General features: G+C 38.9%; 2 protein-coding genes across 7 annotated transcripts in view; one reads left to right on the top strand and one right to left on the bottom strand.

Moving 5' to 3' along the window:
• LOC136445704 (serine/threonine-protein kinase Chk2-like) overlaps window positions 1-25174 on the top strand; it is a 145258-nt gene that overhangs the window by 58315 nt on the left and 61769 nt on the right. The gene's annotated exons all lie outside the window — the stretch shown is intronic.
• LOC136445665 (carboxypeptidase N subunit 2-like) overlaps window positions 1-25174 on the bottom strand; it is a 53272-nt gene that overhangs the window by 7913 nt on the left and 20185 nt on the right. The window contains exon 1 of one of the 4 annotated variants that reach the window (XM_066443801.1): window positions 11254-12038. The exons of 2 other annotated variants lie outside the window; for them this stretch is intronic. The gene's annotated coding sequence lies outside the window, so the exon portion shown is untranslated. Of the gene's footprint in view, window positions 1-6879; window positions 6996-11253; window positions 12039-25174 lie in introns of those variants that run through there. One more of the 4 variants, XM_066443821.1, reaches the window with a different exon arrangement.

The following is a 25174-nucleotide window of genomic DNA, read 5'->3' as shown; positions in this document are numbered from 1 at the left end:
GTATACCCAAACTTGCAAATTCCCCTTCATTCTGGATTCGTCTGCGCAGTCTGCTGATGGCATGAATGTGATTGGACACGAATCTTAATCACTTGAAATCTTTCATGTATCAAACAGTTATTTGTTTCTGCAGCTACGTCTTTGCCATGCTTTGAATACGTAATGTGGTGTTTTCTTTTTTCGATCAATTGTCTCCACACGCACACAAAAAACAGGCAACCACCTCTTGCTTGAGATACTGCTGTGGCCGCATTACTACATGTACAAAGCGAAGCTTTCTGGAGTGAGCAGGTGTTGCCACAGCTAAGTGGTAGTCTCCGTACTAATTTCATTATGCAGCCTCACCCTTGGGCAGAAATTGCTGTCACACCAGAGCCCCCAATTCTATTAGCGACCTACGACCCCAACGTTCCCACTAGCAGGTGTTGCCGCCTCAGCGCTGGCGCGGCTTCTAACAGGATGGGTAAATGGATTTCAAAAAGAGCGGAGCCTTTCCATTGCATTCCCTGGGAAATTTATCATTTTCTGCAGTGTCTTCATACCTTAATGTCAGTGAAAGAGGGATGCAGTCTCGTCTGACCCCATGTTACATTGTCAGTGATACGGGCGCCTGTCCACGTCAGACCCTTACGAACATAATTCTGCCATAACGGAGTGCTTCAGCTGATGCATGTAGAATATGGAAAGTGAGTTGTTCTGCAAGCACTCTCCCCCCCCCCTCTCCCTCTCTCTTGAGACTTATGGTAGCCCCAACGAATCAAGACACAGAGTCATGGGAAATAAGCAAATTTTCAGGGACTCCTATCTGGAAATAGCCTAGGCTTGTCATCCAGTCTCGCCTGCTTCACTTCAAGCTGATGTTAGCGAGAGATAAATGTAGTCATTTCCTGGGAATGAAGGGTGCGGAGAGGCACTTCCTTCCCTGTGGAAATTTCAGTTGCATAAAGATTCCGTTTTCTCTTAAACAGAAACGTGGTCATTAACTCTGCATTTCAGGACCTGCCAGAAAGTCTGGGAATGGTCAGAGTGGGTTGCGGTGATAGATTCATGCACTCGGGTAAAATGCTCATCAAAGGACTCCCCCGTGGACAAGACAGACCTCCATGGGCTTACATTTTGCGTCTGGTTTTCATGCCTGACAGAAGGAGCGATGCTTACTGTGAAGGGAAGCGTAAGCACCAGACAAAAGAGATTGCCATTTTTCCACAGCTCAGTCAACCCTAGAAATGAAACTGTGTAAGCTAGAGACCATCAAGTAGCGCTGACTCGAAACACATTTCGTCTCATGCATGGTTGGGTGCCTGTTAAGGGCTTGTCCAAATAATCATTTTGCCACCAGTTCTCTTACCATTTATTTGTCAATGTGCAGTGTGAATTCACTCAACAACTGTAAGATATAACAGAGAAACAAAACCTGTTATTATATATTAAAAGGGAGGGACTTTGGAAATGAAAGTCAAAGGTTTGTAGATCATATTTCACAGAATGATTTGCATGTTGCCACAACAGCTGTACATTCAGAATAAAATGTGTTTATTTTCCTAGTCTCTAGGGTATTTTATTATGTTTATTTCTCATCCAACTCGAATCAGAACCCTTTGCAAATTGAGTGAAAATGCCTCTAGTGGTGCAGTGTTTCCGCTTAATTTTTAATTTAGCTAATTGGTTTGTTGCTAGGACAGTTCATCATAATGTGCCTGCATATACCAATAAGTTACAAATTTTTGCAGTCAGTAGATATATTGACAGAGCTGTTATACTATTATTACAATCAATCAACAATCTTTACCAAAACGTATGTACTTGACAACTTTCTTTCATTTTACACTTTTTATAGTAGTAAATTGCCAACATCTGTGTATGATATGAGTTATTGCAAGAATTTAAATTCACAATTTTGTTACCTGTCTTACCTGTTTTTCAAAAGGTTCTTGCTACAATTTACGTCCTTTCAAGAAGGCAGCATTGTCAAATTATTCATAGATTGTGAAGTATTGAAGTCTTAGTTATGTTGCTACAATTATAGCATATTGGGTCTTGAAGAATAGTCACCTTTTGCTAGCTGAGTCACTTCTTCACTTCCTTGGGAAGCCAATTATACTTTAATTGCTACCATATCTACAAACGCTACCAAGGGACTGCGCGCTATTGGCAGGCCCTAATATTATGCATGGATTGCGTAGACAGAGCCATTAGGATTCTACTGCATGACAGACAATTACAAATGTTGTCCTCACACGTCTAAATACCTGAGGAATGGTCAGGTGCGCCTTGTAATCTTAAGTGTGGCGGAGTCCCAGGAAGTTTTCCAAATAGCGTTTCCCTCTCAGCGAAAGTCATTCATCAGAATTAATTACTGGCTTGGAGTTTTGCAGGGCTCATCTGTAATGCATTCTGCACCTCAGGGTTGTTCAGCTTAAAGCCAAGCTTGTTACAGATTATAGGGATGTCACTACATAGTACATACTATGTTAACTCCATCCTAGTTCATTATCATGATACATATTCTTCAGGAAAAAATTAATACTTTAACCTCTGACACACCTATAACAAAACCTGTAAATTTAGCAGAAAAGTCTGGAGAGATTCTAAAATCAGATGTGTGAGATTTTGATTATCAAAAACAAGTACAGTGGGACAGAAAATTCATATTTTTTCTATATTTCTCCCTCATTTTGCAATATTAATCTTATTTCTGATAGGCTTCGTAATCCTCTTGTCGTGATCATGATCTATCCCTCTCTTCATAATTGCATTACAATCCTCTTATTTCTTTTTAATATGATATCCAGCTTACTAGCCATTTTATATCTGTCATATCTATTCTGTTTCAAAATGAGATGACCCTGAAAGTTGATTGAAACGAAAGTGCTTTCTTTCCTTTCTGTTCCACCGTGTCCAAGCAAGATAAGGCATTCTAATGGCATTTTCATGTTCTTGCATTTCCGTTGACCATATGTTCAAATAGCCTGCTACCAAGAGCCACAATTCTGTAAGGTCCACCCTTAAAACTCAAACCACTTAAGAAATGCATTCAGTTTCTAAGGCTGACCTTCAGAACTTCCCAAGAAAGATAAAGGCTAAGAAATGTACAAATGTACCACTGGGGAATATATGACAGGAGTGACATATGAGAAGAAATGTGCAGAAAAACAACAATTTTGAAACTTAGCAATTTGAATTCATCTTGTAGACATTCATTTTCTTTGAAATTATCAAGGAGTGCAATCCTTTATACTACCTCTATTATTTTATACAAACTGTTATTATTTCGATGATGACAGGAGAGGCATCGGATGTGACTTTTGTTGCTTTCAGGAAATAGACTTCAGTACAGTCATCATCAAATCACCTGTCTTCCCTTCTCTTTCTTTAAAAAGCCCTAAATAATCCTTTTAGGTTTTTAGCTAGAATGTCGTGCACAGACATACTCGCTTATGGTAACAGTAAAAGTGAAGATCACATAAGATCTGCTACAGAGTCAATAACTCACGGCTGAGGTACAAGTGGCTGCCCCTTTAGGTGCCCCTATGGTATAATAATTCACCCTTTTGCATCAGGGTTGGACGTTTTCCGCTATCTTCTCCGTCATCTCAACTCTGCTAACCGCCTGCTCACATATCAGCGGCATACTGATAGGGTTTTTTTCAAACCATGTTGCCCAAGGGCAGATAGGCTGGCAGATAAGCATATCGTTAAGACTTCTTTGCATCCTTGAATGGAGCCAAGTTGCAGGCTTGTTCGTCTCCCTCCCTGTTGGCTTCTTGAACTCTATCAAGCGAGTTGCCCCAAAGTTGGAACTCTGAAGAAAAATGTTACCACTTCAAAAGATTTTGGCTGAATGGGAAGGCTTGAAGGTAGCATTCACCCTGTGAGTTCCCTTTTGAAAAGCTTTTGACAGCTTTTGAAGGCTAGAGGGTAAGAGTCTCCCTACAAGTCCATCTCCGTCATGTTAGAATTGTACAGCACAAGTACATCAAAAGGAACTGAATAAGAGATTGATTGGTAACGTTGGTGGTATTATGTAATAACATTTATCATATAGTAAAAATGGTTTTCTATAAGGCACAGTGCTCGAAATGTAGAAGTTAAAGATGTACCAGGTATGAATACTATCTTGTTTGGCTATAGAATGTGGTAGAAAGCAACAAGAAATAAAATGTTGTTCAGAGTCTTTATCTTTTATGTTTGATAATATTTTGCTCAAATATCAATGTTATCATCAGCAATATGGTTGAATTGACTTGATAAAGAGTATCCATTTCTAGGACACTGTTTGTATGTACACAGTGTACATGCATGCATAATCTGGTCTAGTGGTTATTATAATCATGTATGTCATTATTTCAAATATATGGATTTCAAATTATATCATTTGCATTCATTGATTTTAAAATTCATTACTTTGCAATAAATTCCGAGTCATTCAAGTCAGATTGGTGAATATGAAATTGCCTATTGAATATAAAAAAAAGCCAATGTAATACAATTGGATTTCACCAAAATAACTAAAGACAATTTAATTCATTACTTTCCTGCTGACTTTTAGCCAGTATACTTCTGATATTAGTGCCAGAATAATGTAGGGTTAAACTCATAGATGCTGGTGATAATTTAAACTGTATATATGTGCTACAGGCATGGTCATTGTAATAAATTCCCTTAATCCAACTCCCTCAAGTTTGTAAGACTGTCTCTGCAAATTAGATTGATAGAACCCCCCCCCCCCCAAGCTGTCAAATATATCTCAGATCTACATGTATATAGTTCTTGATGGATTTAACCACACCTTCAGGATACATGAAATTATTGCAGAAACTTATTCTTATTGATATGTCAAGGTTATGAAAGCATACGGAGTATGATGTTGCATACTTAATCGTCGCTCAACATACAGGTCTACTCTCATAAACTTCACATCAACTTTATGATGATGCTGTAAAATGGGCCATTAAATGGGTTTTGAGCCCGGAAAAAAGTTCCTAAGGAATTTTCACGTCAACATGTTGATGTCAATTGCCAGTGAGGCATGGTGTTGGCGGCAGCAAGACTACCCTAGGGTTAAGTTAATAGCCTGGTGGAAAGGAGTGATGGTCTCCTAGTTCCACCTCATGGTTATGTTATGAGAAAGAGTGACGTAAAAAGTCATACTTTTCGCCATTACGTGTACATCACATGGAAGAAATAATCGTTCTTTGTAAATTTCAATAAATCTTCCAGGTTTCTTTATTAGAGTGTGGCAAAGTTTGCAGACAAGATTTTGGTTTCATTAGTTGTGACATCAATGTGTGGAAGATGTATAACTATTGCTCTTCAGCCAGCAGAACTGTAGGAAGTATATATAAGCAATGAAGAGAAAGAGCAAGACAGTTAAGTCAGTGAATAATAGACTGGCCCCATGTCTATATCTCAACATGCGTGTTCTTCATCTATGGTCAATGCATAATTCTGGAGACGAAATGAAATATCAGTAGCTGATAGTGCATATTGATTCAGTCTGTCATCAATTTCTTCAGTAAGGAAGTTACTCAAAAAAAGAAAGCAGTCCTGCTTTAGGATCTTTTGTCTGAGTAGTATGCATTTTTCATAGGATGCTGCAACTATAATGTTTGTCATTCTAACGGTAACTTTTCCAGTAATTTGCACCGTATAAATGTATATTTCAGTGCCTGCTGATTGTGAGGTTCACAAGACTAGACTACACAAAGATCATAATTGCATCAAGAGCGGGAAAAGCCTCTCATTAAAACATCAACCCTCTCTTAATGGGTTAGGATATTGGTGATGGATTATTGTTATACGACATGTTTATTGTGGCCACAGGCTCGGGAAATTACAAGGACCGATGGGTAACATAGTTATTACTTGTTCATTAATGGCAAATCATGCTCCTGTTGGAAGAAGATATGCTATCAGCGGGCCCCACTTTGGATGACTTACGCTGATTTTCTATCCATAGGTGCCAGGGACTTAAGGATATCTTAAAGAGAACAACTGATGGAAAATGCTGACTTTCGGAGCAACTGTATCTGCATGGTGTCTCTTATCATGTTTTAATCCATTTAAATGTGAGAGCAACATTGCTGAAAAATCCAGCCAGCAGACAAAAAAATCTTTTAGATACTGTCATAGTAATACATTACATATAGTCCCTTCCAAGAAATGCTGCTTCTATATGATCATGTGAATCTGTGAATCATGTCTTAGATGAAAAAAAGCCTTTCCAAGAATACTGCTTTTGTCACACTAAATTGTTCAATTGACAATGTGCTCTCCAAAAATTGCAATGTAAATATTATCAAATTCCATGTTTGGTGTTGAAAGTCTTCATTTTGAATCTGTTGCTTAGGTTTCCCAGCATGTAACACATCTTGACGTCGTGTTGTTGAATGAACATAATGGCCTAGACAGTCTTTGAAATGCGATTAAACATTCAGCCCGGATGGATGGGGAGGTGCCATGGTGGTTACATTTGGATCTCTTTGTCGCCATCTGGGGCTTACTTCTAGCATACAATCCAATTAGGTCAGCCTTGATCAAATAAAGGAGAGCTACATGGAACAATTTGACCCTGCTAACCACTGAATTACCTCAGTATACTATTCTCTTGTACTGAAAGGTCAGAAGCTAAACTCATGATCATGAGGGATGCTAATGACCCGCCGAGAAAAACAAGCTTGGCTAGGAAGGATCTGATTCAGTCATACATGTGAAATACAGTAACCATACTTAACAAGCAAGGACCTTCTAGCTCCATGTACATATGGCTGATAATGTCCTGAGAAGTGAAAAGGCACTGCAATGATGTTTTAGTACAGTAGGCTTTGGTTCATGAATTATTATAACCATTGAAAGGAAAGTGAAAAATACAACCCATACCGGTAGATGATGACAAACTCCAGCTGTCTCCACAGCCCTCTCGACTTCCTTTTACTCTAATCTTCAGTGCAAGACACATCAAGCAAGGAGAAGTGCATCTAAACCCGCAGCTTTGTTGAGTTGTAGAAGCCCTAGAGTGAAACGCATTTTACATGGCCTTGAAAATGAAGATAACACGTAAATATAATCCTGGTACATCCTGTCTGAGTTATGGCTGTGTGAATAATAACGGGAATTTACAGTAGCTCCCAGGGGTGGATGAAATTGTACTTCCCCGATTCTGATCAGTAATTAATGGGGATGACATTTGCTAGGAAATGCAAAATGGTTCCCTATGCAATTTTTTCCTGGAGCGCTTTCCTCAGTGCATCTTTGTGCTTAAAGCTACGTTAGGTTAAAATGGCGGCATCATTTTAACCTTCATCCTACCGTATATAGCAACTTTAGTGATTATGATTTGATCCCCAAAACAGAAAGAGGCAGTTGGGTCAAAACGGTAACTCTGATGTTTATTATTAATTCACCATTAAGTTCACAACATTTTTATCCTGCCCAAAATGCGACAAAACTTGCATGTATGAGGCTTTGTATAACAAACATGTATGTGACGTCGGCATGGCGTAACGGTTAGAGCGTTGAACTCGGAATCCGTAGGTCCCGAGTTCGATACTCACCATGCCCCGACGGTGTGCCCTTGGGAAAGGCACTTTACACTACCTTCCCGGACGGTGGAGTGACACCCACCGAGCCTACTCGGCTAATCTGTCGAACTGGGTGCCAAAAACACCCTACGGATTTGGTTGCCGATGTGCCAACATCTAGCACATTTGCCACTGAGAACCGTTTAAAAAAAAAAAAATAACAAACAAATTAAAACGATTAAGTATGATAATCATTGTTGAGATGAAATTGAGGAAGGAAATCATTTCAGCATTGCTTTAAATACAAAGATAGTAATCTAATATTGCTTTATTTGTTAGCCTAGTGTTCGGATGACCTTATTGATTATAAGATTACCAAGATTTACATAAGGTGGTAGTCCTTTCCTGACCTTTGCAATAGTTTAAAGTCATTGATGACACCTAGCTTTAGGCAATGCCCCACTGTCACCAGAATAATCTGAGTCATCAATATCAGACTTCACTTGACCTTTAACCTTTTTAAAGCCTGTTACCCTCCCTCTCACATTCCTCCACAAGTAACCCTGCACTGTTAGCGCTCTGATAACCTTTTGGGCTGTGCCAAAGTGAAAAGGGGATTCTTATTCACCCTTTTTGGGTTGTGTGTGACATCTCACAGGATCGAAGCTCCCCTTGCAGTAATCTAGCTATCGATAATGTTCGTCCGCAGGATTAGTGTGGTGTGTGCCGCATCAGGACTGCCCTTGGGGAAAGGGCAGACCATGCTCCCCTGACCTTTTGGGTAAAACCACTTGATTCAACCCCAAATCCGCATGTAGGAGATATACCCTGCCCGCGTAGATCCGTATGATAACACATCTCACCTACTGTGCTTAACAAACTTTTTGTCTTCACACTTGGTGTTTGTATTTCTTTGGGTCGTACCCCTTCACAATATGAGCCATTTCTTATAAGGCTTAGCCTAGTTACACCTTATCCAAACCACCAGTGTATGGATCTGCCCAAGATGAAAGAAATGTATTTTTGTCATTCAGTGATGCAAATAATTTTTTTTTCAGAAATGAAACTTTAAGGTGTTCTGTTTAGTCAGAGCAAAGTCCTCTCTTTATTATTCACATGTTGTGTAACTGGTACTATGAGGTCATATCCTGTTCTAATCTTTATGGATATAACTGAAAATCAATTATTTTGCAGTTCATTATTTCACCCTAGTGTACAAAACAGAGGAAATCACCTTCCTAAGGTTTGGTCGCAGCTGTTTAAAAAACACTCTCATTCAGGGATGTCCCAACAAGTTACTAATACACATATCTGACATCATTTGAATGGGGAAAGGGAGAGCATAATGAATATCATCCAAAGCCTCTTGATCGTCTCATGTTTGTCACTGTACCATACATATAAAATTGATCTCTGGTAAGCAGATTAATGAAAATACTTATAAACAGCTTTAAGGCTTTCAATTTGAATTGTAAAGAGGTACATTTGTGGTGATGTGACCCAAACCCTGAAGCAAAGTGAATTCAGTGTCTAAGAAGGAGAAGGGTTGTAATACAGCTTGACGATTTTGTTCAGACTATTTGTCAATGATGTCAAAGGTCTCCATGATCAGGAACCATTCATCAGGGACCACTTGGTGACATTTGTCCTTGATATTTTGTTTAAAGCTCAAAAGCATAAGCTATATAAGCGAATTGACTTGTAGATGTTGCATCTTGTATGTCAGCCCCCAAAAGGGTCAGCTTCTAGAGAGTGGTGCACATAGTAACCTTATTACTTTGCTGAGAAAACAAATGAAATATCCAGTTGCACGCAGCAAAATAACCAGCATCATTTTTGGAATTGCTTTTAACCTTATGTTCAAGTAAGAGAACGTGTTTTGATCTTGTTTGTAAAGATTTTTTTTACCTTTAACGTGGTATATTTGCATGCTGTTAGGACAATGCCAAGGGCTGCTGTAGCTTACTGATGTAAGCCGGCTGCTACTTTATGACTAATATGGCGTGTTTCCTCCCTATTTCACCATGAATGGTACACCCACAGCTACATCTTTTTGATTGTGCGCCACAACTGTGATTATTGGAAACTGGGGCCTGACCCATCTAGTAACAACACAACAAATCTCCCCTGTTTGCCCGATGGCACTTGCATAAAGGGGTGGATTTTATCCCTGTGCTGATCATTCGGTTCGGTCTCATTTAGCGCTTGTTGCTGTTCATGTCTCCCGTGGGGACTTCTCTGAACCCCGGAACTGTAAATCTGCGGATGTGGCAGTATTAGGTTGCGTGGATAGGAGAGGATGGACAGCTGAGGAGAATCCGACATCTAAGAAGGGACGTAAACCGTGAGCGCCTGTGTGGCCTAGCCGATTGATTTGAGCAATGGCCGTCTTCAGTGAAAATGTGGAGAGGCAGGAGAAATCCATCATGAAGCGGCCGTAATGACACAACAAAAGCGCCTGCAGCGGTGTGTGATTGCATGCCAAAGGGGCAGCCAGAATTTAGGGGATCTTCCCGGCACAATTTACCAATCTTGACATTTAAGCCAATGCAGCTCTTTGTTCAATGACTCAATAAAACAAGCCTTTTGTAATGAAAGGGTTTGGTCTATAAAATGCCATTGACAAAACATGCATACAATTGCAAGGCAGGTGTACGCCCTGTGCATTATTTTTAAAGCTGAAGGCCTTTTCCGTCATCTTTCCATTTTTGCAACAGAGCCTGCAAACACAGCTATCAAATACGGGTTTGTTTCCACGTGCTTGACTTTGCAGCGAAAGTGACCCTCCCCCCTCTTAGTGACGCATTGTAATCCAGATTGTCACATTCTGCACGTCCACCCATCTACCAGCCCAGCAAGACATATGGAGACAGGCTTATGTCCAGGCCATTTCCCAGCCTTGCCATCAAGCAGCCTAGTGTGCGGTGTTGACGGCATCTCGCATTTCAATTGCTTACGAAACAGTCTCATTTGTTCCGTAACCTGCATCACAAAGCCATTCGTCACCAGCTCAAGACTATCCATCACAACACCTGACTTATCCAAGTATCATTACTAATTATCCCATGTATGAATTATTAAGAGTGGTCATTTGGAAGGGCTCTGACTCTATCCAATGTTTGGGGCACGGTGTGCCCACATCCTCACAAAGCATGTCCAAGGCACTGTTTTAAGATGCAGCCCTCATTTCTCATGCCATATTGAATTTTGGAAGCTATTGCTGGGAGTCGATGAAGATGATGAATCTGCAGTTTCCCCCACACAAAGGGTGGAAGGGCCCGGCGTTGCTTTCGTCTTATATTTAGCAGCGTGTCCGTCATTACAGGTTTAGTGTAAATAGTGGAAGGTCTGTATCGAAGCAGATAAGTTCTTAGATTCTTACATACTGATAACACATTTGGATCAGCAAAATTTGGTAGTTCTGTCACACAAGGTGCTGCATGGAGCAAGGCAGCAGAACTGATGCGGGGCAAAGGCTCTCAGTATTACACTCAAATTGTTGCTTAATTTTGCAAGAAGTGTGCTGGGTCAGCCTATTTATGGCCTGCCATAGGAACCGTCTGACCTTTCCTGACCAACCTGCTTAACATGCATGGGATTTTCTCTACCTACACACATGGTTAACTGGAGAAGGCCCATGCTAGGGTTTTACCACAGCTACTGTAGTTTCAGCACCCTAGACAGGTACAACCAGGTTCTAACCCACAAGCCACGGAGAAGAATGTGTACTTACAAAATGCAGTCACATTTAGTCTGCTGCTGCCTCGTCAATAGGTCATTAAGCCCAAGATAGGATTGCAAAGCCTAGGCAGGCCAATCCTGGCTGTCCTTATGAATGCTCCAGTACTTAAGTGGTCTAGACCGCCACCTTGTGAGTTAACAACGTCTCCTTCTCACACGAGGTGCCGTCGGTACCGACTCGGGGTAGCTTTCCTGATGGGAGGGGTAGAGCTGCACCGTGCAGCACATGCGACAAACGATGCACCGCTCCTTTCTCGTTGCTGCTGCACCATCTAGGGTCATCACATGGTTGGCTAGCTGGAGCAAAGTGCGTGTCCACGGCTCCTCCCACCGAGTGGTCCACTCAATGTTTTTCTTGATTACAGAAGCCCTTGGTTTCCTCTTGGGGCATTCCACATAGCTGATACCGGCCTACTCATTACCATCCACCCCCATTCTGTCCTTTTATCCGGCTCTGAATTGACAAGGCTTTATCTGCTCGGAACATATTTCCCCCCGAGTCGTTAGAGCATCAACGATGGTGTGTCACACAGCACAAGTGCGAACGGCTTTATCCAGACGCCCTCGCCTGTTGCTGGAGCATATTGGTTGGGAAACCACTAAATCTTAATTTGACTTCCTTTGTGACAGGGAAAATTGTGCCGAGGGGCAAGCTATTTCGACATGTATCACAGCATTATGAGTTCCTTGCATCAAGATCCAAAACATCTCTAAGCCAGACTCAAAATTCTAGCCATGTTCATAAAAGATCCTCGTTGCTCATCCTACCTGACAAGCGAGTAAAAGCTTCTAAGCTGCCCACCCCTTCTCTTACGTGGTCTCACCCTATCCAGTGTTGATCCTCCCCCATGGTTTATTGCATGAATAATTTCTGTAGTTAAACGACAACCATTCAGATGGAAAGACATCACGGTAAGAAATGGATGGCGACGCAGGGCAATTTCTGATAATATACCTTCAGGACGAGAATTTGTTCCCCCTCATTGTTGCATGCATTCGCGTTTACATTTGATGAGTATTGATCTGGGCATACTTTGAGCCATGCAAAGCAGCCCTGTCAAGATCTCCAGTAATGAAAATTCAGGGCTGCCTGTATTGTTTTCTGCTCTATTCTCAACAGGCTTTCTGGTGTAATTCCCACTTGGCATTAATTTTATGTGTCAGTTGGTGCCTTTTCTACACATACCATCACCGTATCTCCGTGGCATATATAAATGAAGGAAAAAAGTGGTAAATGGCAATGCTTCAGTTCTTGCCATTCAAAATATCTGCATTTTGAAGAATTTTATCCCAGAGAGTTTAGACTAGTAAAACTTGCATATTACTTTCCCTTCTTGGTAGGAAATTGCTTATGTTGAGCCTGCTGGAGCCAGGGCTGGGCTGGATGTGCAAACTAACAAGGAAGCTCTAATCAATATTGCTTTCGCCACTCTGTATAATATATACTATTTGTGTGCTAATGGGGGGCCTGCACCACTGTGCACATTCAACCATTTATTGGGTAATCTTTGACCAGCCAGGAGGAATTTTAAGGACTCGCCGCAGCAATTTTGGCCTGGCTGCAATTGCAAGATGTCGCAATCCATGAATGCCGCAGCGCAAACTTGGGTAGATTAAGTTGATGCCATGAAGGTTTACCTTGGTTGTGTCTGCGGTGGGCTCAAGTCCCCTAATTGGCATCTGTGTCGTATGTTGCCTACAGTGCGGCAATACCACGGGTGAGGTCATGCATGCCAATTTCACGAGGCGCCTTGGGCCGAAGTACTTTCCATCCAAGACCCACCAATATTCCAATAATGCTAATGCATAGGCATTTCCCACATTGGCAGTGCCCAGATGGATATCATTTCCATAACTGAAATTATGGGTAAGATATAGATTGCTAGCTTATTTGATCAGCAGGAGTGCTGTCTGCCAGAGAGGGTAGGAGTGTGTAGGAGTGGAATATTCACCACTCTGAATCAGCAATAGATGTTCACCCGACGTAATTATGAAAGTGGCAACAATTTACAATCATTTTAACTACCATCTCCATCAATCTTGTAAAGTGAGACGTAAAAAATGTTGTTTTTCCAATACTTGGGACTAATTCTATTGCAATTGCGCTGTATTTATTGGTTAGTTCAGCTGAAAATAGGTTTTAAAAATGGAATGAAAGGCCAATCTCTGAGGAAGCTCAATTTGAAATACAGGCAGAAAAATGGCTGTCTTGACTTTTAAGGCCCACATTGGAACTCTCACTGATACTAATTTTCCCAACAAACCTGCCCCCACCCCAAATTTTTTTTCCCAATCCGGACTGATGTTTGTCCTACAAATGATTTGCAAGTATATGCCCAGCTATTTGTTTTAACTTTTTTCAAGGTAGGAAAATACTGTCCTCACATTTCCCTGCCATCCAGATGTATAATATTATGTAGCTGCAATATACTGTAGATTCCACCTGCCATCTTATAAGCAACTGTCCTACATTATCTTTGGTGCTGCACATGTATTTTGGTTGATACACAAACATAGATGATAAACGATAGTAACATCTAGAGGTATGATGAGTACAATGTGAGAATGAGTATTAACTAACAGAAAACATCTAATAAGATATACTGTATGACTGTTTCAAATAATATGTTGATATGCATGCATTTATGCATAATTGCTTTGTGGTTTGTGGGTTAGAGCCTGGTTGTACCTGCCCAGGGTGCTGAAACTACAGCTGTTCTTTATTGTACACCTATTTTGTGTATAGATCTCTAATTTTAAAAGCAGCAGAAAACAGGCATTTGCAGTGGTGACAAGACTGCTCAGAGGAAACAAATTTGTGAAAGACTAACCAGTTGTGAAGAAAAAGTGCTTGACATAGTATTACCCTTCAGAACCACATAGTGAATTTTGCAGTGTATCTGCATTTTGTTCATTTATTACAGGGGCATTTTCCATCAAGTTTCAAACTTTGCCAATCCTTAGCAGCATGGAAAGAAATGGATCTGGGTCAATGATTCTAAATCTTAACAAATCTTCCTTTCATTTGGTATTCAAAATTCCCACAAACATACCAAACAATATACTAATAGAAAGCACATTAGGCCCAGTCAGAATTATATACAAAACTAATATAGAAGGGCACATTTAAAAAAATAGAATCCCTTACCCATCCCTCTTTGTTTTAAAAAGTGCCTTTATTGGTTTCTCTTTTCCTTCCCAAATTAGATGAAATGCTGAAGGGGAAGATATTCTGAACGACTTAGTGACGGCATGTTATGATTGGATGTACGTCTTTCATTGTCTAATCTATAGTTCTATTACCAGATCCCCCAAATCTGCCCATGGGCCAGTTCAGTATATTCAATATATCATCCTTCCCTTTGTAAAGATTGATTGATTGACAACTAGAGCAGGACACATTACTCCATTTTTTCAATATGCTTGATTGTACCATTCTGATGAAGGGGAAAATTTTAATGTAGGTTGTGAATATAGGATAGGAAAAAAAGGAAAGTGTTTGCAAACTCCAAATAAGGCTAGGCATGCACTTTGAACAAAATCTAATCCTTTTTGGATTTATAACATTGCATGATTCCATGTTAAACTTTTTTTAGCAAGAATCGTGATATAATACAAATTAAAGTAAAAACTGCTCCTTAGTTCAAGTCATAGACAGATGCCAGTAAAAGTGCTTAAGACAACACGCATCTCACCACGTCCTCCCTCCCACTGTGGTCCTATTTCATTTCATTTCTTTTAGTTACAATCCCGTTGAATTCTTGTCAGAAGTAAAAACTTGAAATAATTTTTTTGGCTGTTGTTCTGTTGTTTGTCAGTTATAAATTCCCTTTTTCTGAGCTGACACAGCATTTTTCCAAGTTAAAGAATAGTACATAATCTGATGAAAAATAAACCTATAAAAGGAGACCAGTCTCCCACTTGTATTGAATCTGCATTTGTGTTGCAATGACAAGGTGCTGCATGTGTTTACTAACACCCTGACGGAAGTCACTTCAAGAAAAGAACTATCGATGCCAGAATTGTCCTGATGACTGAAAGTGGAGACCTGTTGGGTATTCAATACCATTCCCCGCTGTGGCCATACTAGGGATCATGCGCTCCTCAACAACATATCAATTAGGGCACTTTAAGGTCCCTGCTGGTGAAATTGCATTACGGCTATTCCGGGGTATTTGCTGGACTTAACATTACCCCTCAGTGTTGATAAAGGTGGCTGTTCGTGTTTGGAATGTAAGCGGAGTTCATTGTTGTGTCGCAGTAGGTGCTATTTTATTCACTCTTCAAAAATACTATAAGTCTCTTAATGATTACAGTTGACTAATTGTATCAGGCTAGGGTAAATAGTGGAGAGCAAACTTAACACCATGCAGTGAATTTAGAAACCGGATCTTATTATTACCTCTAATTGAATGTTGTAGGATGTTCTTTTTTTTTGTTTCCTAGGAGTAAATGTATCCTAAATTTTTGTGGCAATCTGGAGCTAACCAGATCTGGCCATCCATTAGCATTGTGTCTCTTTCTAAAGATAAGGCATCTGTGTTTTAGCCACATGGTAGATTGGAAGTGAAATATCAGTTGGCTCATCAGGGCTTAACTATCCCTCCGAGGGTGTCATTACACAGTAATGAAGCCTGTGGGAATGGCTTGTACGTCCCAACGGAGGAACATTTGCCATATCAGGCTGCCGCAATCCTGCCTGCTGTCCCGACGCTCAATCATCGTGACACTACAAGCTCGCGCACAAAGGAGACTTATGAACTCTGTGTAGTCCTCTTATTGGACCGGACGTTTATGCTCATGCAAGTCGGCAGATTGGCCAGACTGAGGTCGGGGAAATACACTTCCTTGCTCTTATTTTAGGGCAAAGTAATTTCTGCTACTAATGGAAAAGGGTATAGAAGGTGGCACTTATGGCTCAGTTGGAAGTATGACCCAGGTATCATTGATTGGGGGTGGGGGGTGAAGATGATGTTAAGAAGGATCAACTGAGTTCCTTTGTTGTCTTTCTGGACCTCTTTTTATGTTTTCTTTTATTGTATAGAGCTGTGCCATCTACATTTCTATTATACAGCCCTTGGGCTACACAGTTGGGCAATCGCAATACAGCAGGGGTTTAGTCTACTGGCTTCTTTCTAATGTGATGTAACATTATTAGACGCTTGACAAAAAGACATCTAGACTGATTGTAAATATCAGAAAATGGCAAAATATTACACTTGTTTGGTGATGTTTTCCAAATAAGTCAATGCTTTGATGAGATGTTTGAATGTGTTGGTTTGTTTTTCATATGAGATGTATGTGAATCATTATAAAGCCAACAGTGCAAATCAGAATGTTAATAGAATTTGATGTATTTTCACACCATAGCAAAAGACTCCTAAATAGACCTGGATTGGGCTGTGGGATTTCTCTTGCATTTCCGACAAATTGTTCTAATTTATCACTATGTTGGCTTCCACTTTGATGAAAAACAATTGCCCAATCTTATCGCTTCATATAAATCAAGCGCAAAATAAAGCATTCTATTCTAACTTTGTTCAAGTAATGAGAAATTCCTAAGGGATCCAGTTTTAGTTCATAATAGCTTTTCTTAATATATACCACAAATGTACCTCATATGTCTTATACTTATCAACTTTGGTAAACTAGTTTAACATACTATGAAGTAACTAAATGTAATTCCGAGGCTAATAGGGTACACATACTTTATTAATATATGACAGTCACTGCTCTCTGTTTTTTTTCACATCTAATTTGTTTGTCATATAAGATATATAAAAAGTCAATGATAATTTGTTCCAATTAGAATGAGTTCATTTCTAGCTCACTAGATGGATATAAATTATACCAAAGGTAGAAAACTTAGTAGCAGTAGCTTACCAATGTAGTTGAATGAACTCCTTTGTTCAGGATGAACAATATAATGTAACTTGTTGCTGCAGCAAGAGGAATTGACTGGCATAGATTTAAGAATTATGATTACAGCCAAATCTTGGGGTAGAGTAAATGGAAGTCGGAAGCCGACCACATGACTGCGCCACAGGAATCCCATTAATTTTCTGTCAGTCGAACTGCTCAAAGATTACTTTTTCATCCTTCTGTAATTGGATACTAATCTGCTTAATTTTGGCACCAAATTGCAGATTTCAATATGATTTCACATTGTCCGCAACATGGCTTTAGAGCTTCTGTTCTTACATGGGTGAAAGAATTATGACCTGGGGTGTTTAACTTGACGTTATTGGATGATATTCAATACGTATAAAATCTTCGGGAAGTTTTTTATGTCAATGTTGATATATGAATATTAATAGATTTATAAAAGAATTTCCTAAAATGAGATTATATCACTTTCCTAGAACTGATAATGTTGTACAAAGATACGAAATACATTTTTTGTGACTTATACTTCATGGTTGTCTTACTAATATTTTTGAACTAATATCATGTAGAGGATTTTTGTGGATGTCTTTGTTCAAAGTGTTCTTGTAGATTTTAGTTGTGGGAAGTGAAAACTTGATTTACACAAAGGTCTTTCATGGCAATGTTTTCTTTGATTGATTTGCTAATGCTATTTTAACTATTTTGAAAGAATGCCATCCACTTTCTGTTAAAGATAAATGCTGCACACTCAGTACCAGTTTGTCCTAATTCACAGTTACATGTAGATCATGAATAATGGAAAACTTACCCACCCCCTTGATAGCATATCATTATTCAAAATTGCTGTACAGAGTCAGACGCATAAGGTAACCTTAACCAAACTTACTAAAAGTCCAGGGTCAATACCCCAAGTCTGGGCATGACGTCCTGACCCTGAGACATTTTCACTAGACTATTGAATGTTAGCATACCAGACAAAAAGATTCCACACTGCCCTGCATCTGTGCCATCTGCTGATCACACTCATCTCACTGCTTGATACTTTCTCGCCCCAGGAAGCTTCGCCAAAAGGGCAGCATCTTAAACCTCCCACTCATAACTACTGATCTTGGGATACCAAATATCCCTCCCTCAACCCAGGCTCCACACAAAGGTTACCCTGTTTCTACTTGCTAAGTCGACGAACCCAAGTACACCTATGTTGCACACCATCTGCATGAAGATAAGAGACTGGACCGTCAGATGCTATAGTTGGGAAAATTGAAGAGAATGGGCTCTGGCACCCTTCCACTTATACGTATACCCTTAACTGGGTGTTAACCATTATGGTGGTCAGTAAAGAAAAGTGGTAAATGGGGTAACTGAGCCTTCAAGGGAATTCAATGATTACTAATGACGTATCTGGAGCAAACTGTAAAAAGGCAGTTATACACTCTAGATTTCAGGAAAGCTTGTCAGGGGGAGGGAGTGAGTATACACACATAGCTGTGTTGCTTTGACTTGCCATAATTCACATGACTTGTCCATTATGTTTGCTTGAAAACAAAAAAGTTTAATTTATATAATAGATAGTGCTTATGACGTCCACAAAATGAAAGTTTCTAGCTCTAAAATAATGGCAGGATTGTGTCTAAACTTGCAGAGAATTGATACAATGTTAAGTTTATTGTCCATTACAAAATTTTAAAAATCAAATTCTTTAACTTAATGACTTGAGGAAAAAATGCCTCTTTACAGAGACTTGAGTAGCAGCATTTTAGAAGTACTAACTAAAAAATCTTTCCTTTGTTTTCCTGATTGGTAACTTTATTCATTGTTAGTACTTTGATAAGAAATCTTCATTTGTCCTTGTGCATGTCACTTTGATTTTAAGCTGTCAAAATATTCCTTGAACCTTTCATTGCACCCAGTTTTATGACAAATGGCTGAGGTACATCACAGCCTTTTGATAGGAATATTTTACAAGCAATGCTTTCAAAAATGTAAATTCCAATTGCCCCATTCACTCCAAAGGGTGTTGTAAAAATGTCACAGGCAACAATCTGTACATTTAGAGACCATTAAAACTGGGTCAGAGAACTGATATTTCAAGGACATTTAGCACCCTTTTAAAAGGTAATCCATTACAATGGGGCATTGAAACAGTTAAGCGGAAGTCACAGAATATATTATTCAGAAGGTATCTAATGTGCATGTGGTAGAACGATGGTGAAGTGATAGATCATGATGTACACTAATGACTAATGTATGTATAGATTTGTGAAAAATACTTTTAATGTATTTGATAAGCTAGGTTTGATTTCCACCTAGCTTTCTGTTAACATATTGAGTTAGAAAATGTAGATTTTCAAACCTACTTCAAATCTGAAATTGGTGTGACTTTGTGCTTGCGGAAAACTTCTACGTACTGTGCGGTTGTGGATTGGATGTCATCAGGATTTACTCCTGATATTCTAGGAATTGAAAGAGTTTCATTCAGGGCAGGCCTTTCTCCTTGATGCATTGAAATCAGCCGCACTGAGGCCAAGACAAGCCACGAAAAAGTCAAAGGTTATGTTGAGGTGTAACCTTCAATGTAACACCATCGCCAAATGTAAATCCCATGGGCAAGGAAGAGCTTTTGGGCTGCGTGCAGGGGGTATGATGTGTAATTTGAAATAAGTCTGTTTGAAACTCCGGCTGACTATCTGCAGAATGCTTAGAATTTGATAACAGTTTCTGTAGTTGTATGGGCGATGGTAATTGGCTTTGAATTGCCACTAGGAAATTGAAATTGAAAATTCTCTGTAATCCGTGGAAGTTTTTGAGCTCAACTGATTGAGCTGCATATCAAGTCAGAGACTGCAAATTGTCATGTACTCTGCATCGAAACTTGCAAACATTCATATGTTACTGTGAAATGATAACTCTTGCATCTATGTCCAATGAACATTTGTCAGTAAATAAACAGCCTCTGCTCGTCTTTTATGTTTATGTGTTCTTTTTGCTACCAGGAAGTGCATTGCATCATTTACTTATCCCCCACACCCCCACACCCTGGCCTTCCTGTTCACATACATTACTACATTACCCTGATCTGTGTTCATCTCGTAAAGGACTTTATGATGTCAGCCATGGTCAAATGTCATCGTCAAAGCAGCCAAATTGTTCCACTCATCCTGCCTTGACAAGTTTTTATGGACTGAATTACCACGTTTATTATACCCGGGCTATAAGACTGATAAGAAAAGGCAGAATAGGTATGTTACGACTGGTATTGAATTCGGTGAGGTTTCCTCTTGTTTATGGTAATGAACATGAAGACAGTCCCTACAATAGTCATCCGTCGGGTGATTTTCAACATGCTGTAAGCTGGCTGCAGTAAAACTAGAATCACTTTACTGGACTGCAGAATTGACGAGGCCAACGCTGGGGTTATTATGTGAGATTTCATTAACTCAGGGAACCACCAATGATAGGGAGGTCTTTCTGTATGTAGAACACAACGGCATCAATTCAGTCAGTTTCTCCACAACAGTTCTATATGTGCTGCCTGCATGATCACTGATAGGAAACCAATCAGTACAAAAAAGGGTTGTAGGCTGAGTTTGTTGCCCAGTTTTGTTTTTTTAAAGAGTTTTAACCTACTGTATATGCCCTCTCGTAATCTCCAAGAAAATGTAAGGATCCGGCAAATTTTCAGTGTTTTAGATAATGTTTTGCAACATCCAGTACACTTTTCTAGTATTGACCTTTTTAACAATTTGCCTCGGACTACATAGAAAAGTGATGATTTATGCCATTGCAAAATTTCAGGGTCGCTCATGAGTAGATTTAAACAGCAGCATTTTCCATGAAATAGGACAAGGCTTTAAGATAGTGCTTAATTGCAATTCAGATGTAAAATGTTATGAAAGTCTTAATATTTTTCATGAATCCCATTTAGTGTTATATATGTTGGAGATCAAAAGTAAAACTTCAAGTATCAAATTTTGTCCAACTTTGTTTTCTTCTACCTTTGGTATAATTTATATCCATCACTGAACATGGTAGTACAAACTTTTTAAGGATGGACAAAGTCCACTGTGATGTTACAGTTAGCTTCTTTGTAGCTCTCAACAAGGATAACAAACCATAAAGTATTAAGTGTTTTGCAAAGTGGACAGATCTCCACCATGCTATATTTTAGATTATTGTGATCTTGCATGTCCATCAAAAAGTCATTATAGAAACATTAGGAAAATGTTCTAAAGGTCCCACTACGACCTGGAAGCTCACAACACACTGTAAGTTTCATTTTTATGAGCCCTACTATCTAAAGTTGGTCTTTGGGTCTCAAAAAGCGATTGCCCATTAAACTTGTGTGAGCCCATCTGCAACTGACAGAATGGTGCTCTGTATCTGTATCAGATATAGCCGGTATAACCGCCCATCGACGTAACACACCAACTTTGCAGGCATGCGGCGTGACAGCAGCTGGTTACATTACACCGAACGACCTGTCACATCTAACCTTTGCATATCTAACTGCATGCATTGTTTAAAGCTATCTAATGAGGATGCCTCTACGACTACAGTACTTGGTTCCAATCTTAATTTTTGAACACATCAATCCTAGGTTGAAAGTCTGGTACTTGAAGGCATGACTATTTCTTGTACTTTTCTGAGCTGATATTAGATACTTATCAGTCCGTACGTCCACCTGTTTATTAGTCATTTTGTACATCATGCATAGTCTGGACATTTTTCTTCTGTCTTAGAGTGTGGTTGAAGAATGCAGCAAAATTTCGAAGGTTAAAGCCTACTCTGTACCCACAAAATGTAACCAAAAATGTATGTCTTTTGACCCCAATAGTTTTTGAAGAGCTTAAGTTGGAAAATGAGTAAATTGAGCAATTTTTTCATAAGTCATAACAATTTTGAAATATCTAGTATGATTTGTGTGTTATGAAGTATCTAATTAGTCTCTTGTTGTTGTTTTTTGCATGTGACCCTTGAACTTGTTGCTGGCTTGCCAACCTTTCTACACCCTTTGAATGGACCTTCAAACTGTGCTCTAAATTGTGGACATTCTATAGGTATGTGAACTTATTGCTTAAGATATTATGCTTCATAGACTTATGACTTTTAATGAATTTTTTTCTCCAGGTATCCATGTTGTATCTATGCTTGTCAGTCAATGGCAATTTCAGTTTCATGTAGGATATATGACACTTTTATTGGTTGTCAAAACATCTGGTAGAAATTGCCTTTGAAAGTCAATGATACTTACAATCAACTTGGTCACTCTTCTAATCTTCAAAATTTCATTGAAGAATAGAATGTATGCCTGTTAATCCTGTCAATTCTCATCAAATGATTGCCAAGGTGAACACAGTAAAACTGGTATTGGCACATTGGTATAATAATAACCGGATTAGTGCCATGTTTGCTGCAGCATGTCACATCAATTTGTATTGATTTTTGCCAATATCAAGTGTCAAATTTAATGTGTATTTCATTTGGTCTGATTAGGTTTACCTTCTGTCATCCCAAATTGTGCATGTTTATGAAAGGTGGTACAATATTGCTTTATAGATTGGAGTTTTCTATAGGCCTGTCTGGTTCGTATGCTAATTTGTGCTAATAAGAATTACTTTCAAGGCTTCTATTTTGTGTAGGTGGAAAGGGTTAGCAGCACTTAAAAAGAGTAGAACCAAAGGGCATGCATTTATTTGGTGCTTATTGCTACTTCGACACAATATATTCAATTTGTCATTTTTTTGACATCAGACACTTAGAAGAGAGTTTGGTCTTCTTTTCCTTTATCATTAAGTGCAGATGGAAGTGGAGAAGTTAAAGAAAGTACATTTGCTATTAAAACATGGCACTGATTTTTGTTCCAAACCATGTTCGTATATAATTTTATGCATTAAGAAAAAATTGCATGGGATTTTCCAACACTCTCATGTTGTCATTGAAGAGAGATGCTTATCAAACACTCTTTCCCAGAATGTCAAAGGAAATGAGGATCAGAAGTCCAAAAAGCAAATTGCATGCAGATCTCGGTACAGGAAATGACTCGGATGAAATTTGTTCTGTCATTGTCACTATACCTTAAAGTCAGGTAGAGACATCTCACTTATACATTGGAGCAGAATCTAGAAGTGTAAGAGCTGTTTGCTTTCAGTACAGCCTTCACGTTTGCACAATCGGTCTGCAATGATGGTACGGAAAGGTCACAAAGGAGGGTCTCAAGCTCATAACTGCTCTAAAATGATTTAGTCCCACTTTAATTTGCAATTTTCATGCATAACCCCACAAGTTAAGGCACCTAAGTGGTTTTGAAGATGATTGGATTTTGACTACATAGAATTTTACGACATTTTTTTGTGGACTGTTATCGCACTATGATGACCCGTTTGCACCACTGACTCAAGAAATAGCTCAAATAATGGCTTTGGAATATTGAGTGATGGAGTTTTTGCCAGGTAAAGAGTGTTGTTAAGGTCACAGATTTTTTCCGTTCACCTTTGAATGAATTTAATTTTGTCTCAATTGAAGTTTTATTGATTCAGGTGATAGTAGAGTTTGACTAAAAGGTCTTTTTGAAAGTTAAAAGTCAGTGGAAGAATACACCCTAAAGGCAAACTTTTAGAAATGTGCATTTAAATTTATTTCAGATATATACTAATGTTGACCATTCAGTTAATTTGGAAAATACATATGTTGGAAATAGTAGGAGAGGGGGCATACAGCATATAACATTCATTTAGCTCTATACAAACTGCATGTATTTGATTGAGATGAAGTTATCAAGAATTCAGAATTATTGGTCAGATGCATTTTTTCAGTTTTGAAGATACACTTTGTGTCTTTAGATCCTGTTTCTTTGCACTCATGCACTGAGCCATTTGAACACTTTGAACAGCTATGATTTACCATACTTGAATTTCTGTCTTTCACTTTGTCCCATATGACTGGTGAAATATTCTTGACTCTGTTCATGATTACATATTGCATAACTATTACCTTAGTATATATTAAAAAATAAATGTCTTGTCAGGGCTATTTTGAAGGCGATCTGTTTTTTATGCAAACTTATAGAATAAGTTTATGATTGATGAAATGTTTTTTATCATCGCTGACAGTGGAAACAACTCTGTTGAGGCCTGGACAACAAACCCAATGTTGTTGCATCAAGATGACGAAATGGATTGTATTTTGATTTCTGTAGGAGACTTACTTATTTCTTAGACAGACAGAGAAAAATAGACAATAGCAATGTTAGAAACTGCCTCTTCATTTCTCAAGTTTTGTAGAACCCTTCCTGATGGCCTAAACGACTGTTCTTAGGTTTGCCTTTGCTGTTGTAGTAGGGAAAAATCAGCCTGAGAACCATGACTGCTTTCAATTAATTGTTACATATTTTATTTTATTTCATTTTACAGCAATGATAAACAGAGCAAAGCCTCCTCCAATCATACACACTCACATATGCACACATTTGAATATATTTTCACAAGCAATTTATTATATCATTGCATTTTACTGCTGAGATTGTAACAGCCATCCCAATAGCATCTAATATCTGGCTGCGCCTTAAAGTTCATATCACACAAGGGATTCTATGAAACTTTCATGTAGTGATATAACAGAAATGTGTTATGTAACAGGGAGTTTGCGTCAGACTTTTTGATAGAGATAGATGTTTGCACCTTATGAAAATAGGTAACTTTGGAACTGCTATGGATTGGATGCTTATGAAAAATTGAATGAAGTACCAAATGACTGAGCTGTGTTTTTATCAGTTACTATGTCTGTTAGCTATGAAGCATATAACAAAATATATTTCAGACTTGTTTGGTTCTTGGTGTTGCTGTTATTGTTACTGTAATAGTAACAGATCATTTTCTACTGTATTTTTGTCCATTATGCAAATTTGCCATTCTTTTCTTTCCAGAACACTTTCCAATTACCGAATCACTGCAAGCCATTGTACAATCTACTGCAAACAAATTTAGGGTAAATTCTATTGCATTTGTGACCCCACATTGTCATGATGTCCT

Source organism: Branchiostoma lanceolatum, chromosome 1, assembly GCF_035083965.1.
Source record: "Branchiostoma lanceolatum isolate klBraLanc5 chromosome 1, klBraLanc5.hap2, whole genome shotgun sequence".
Lineage (NCBI taxonomy): Eukaryota > Metazoa > Chordata > Leptocardii > Amphioxiformes > Branchiostomatidae > Branchiostoma > Branchiostoma lanceolatum.
The sequence above is the reverse complement of the archived record's forward strand: the minus strand, read 5'-3'. Positions and strand labels throughout refer to the sequence as shown.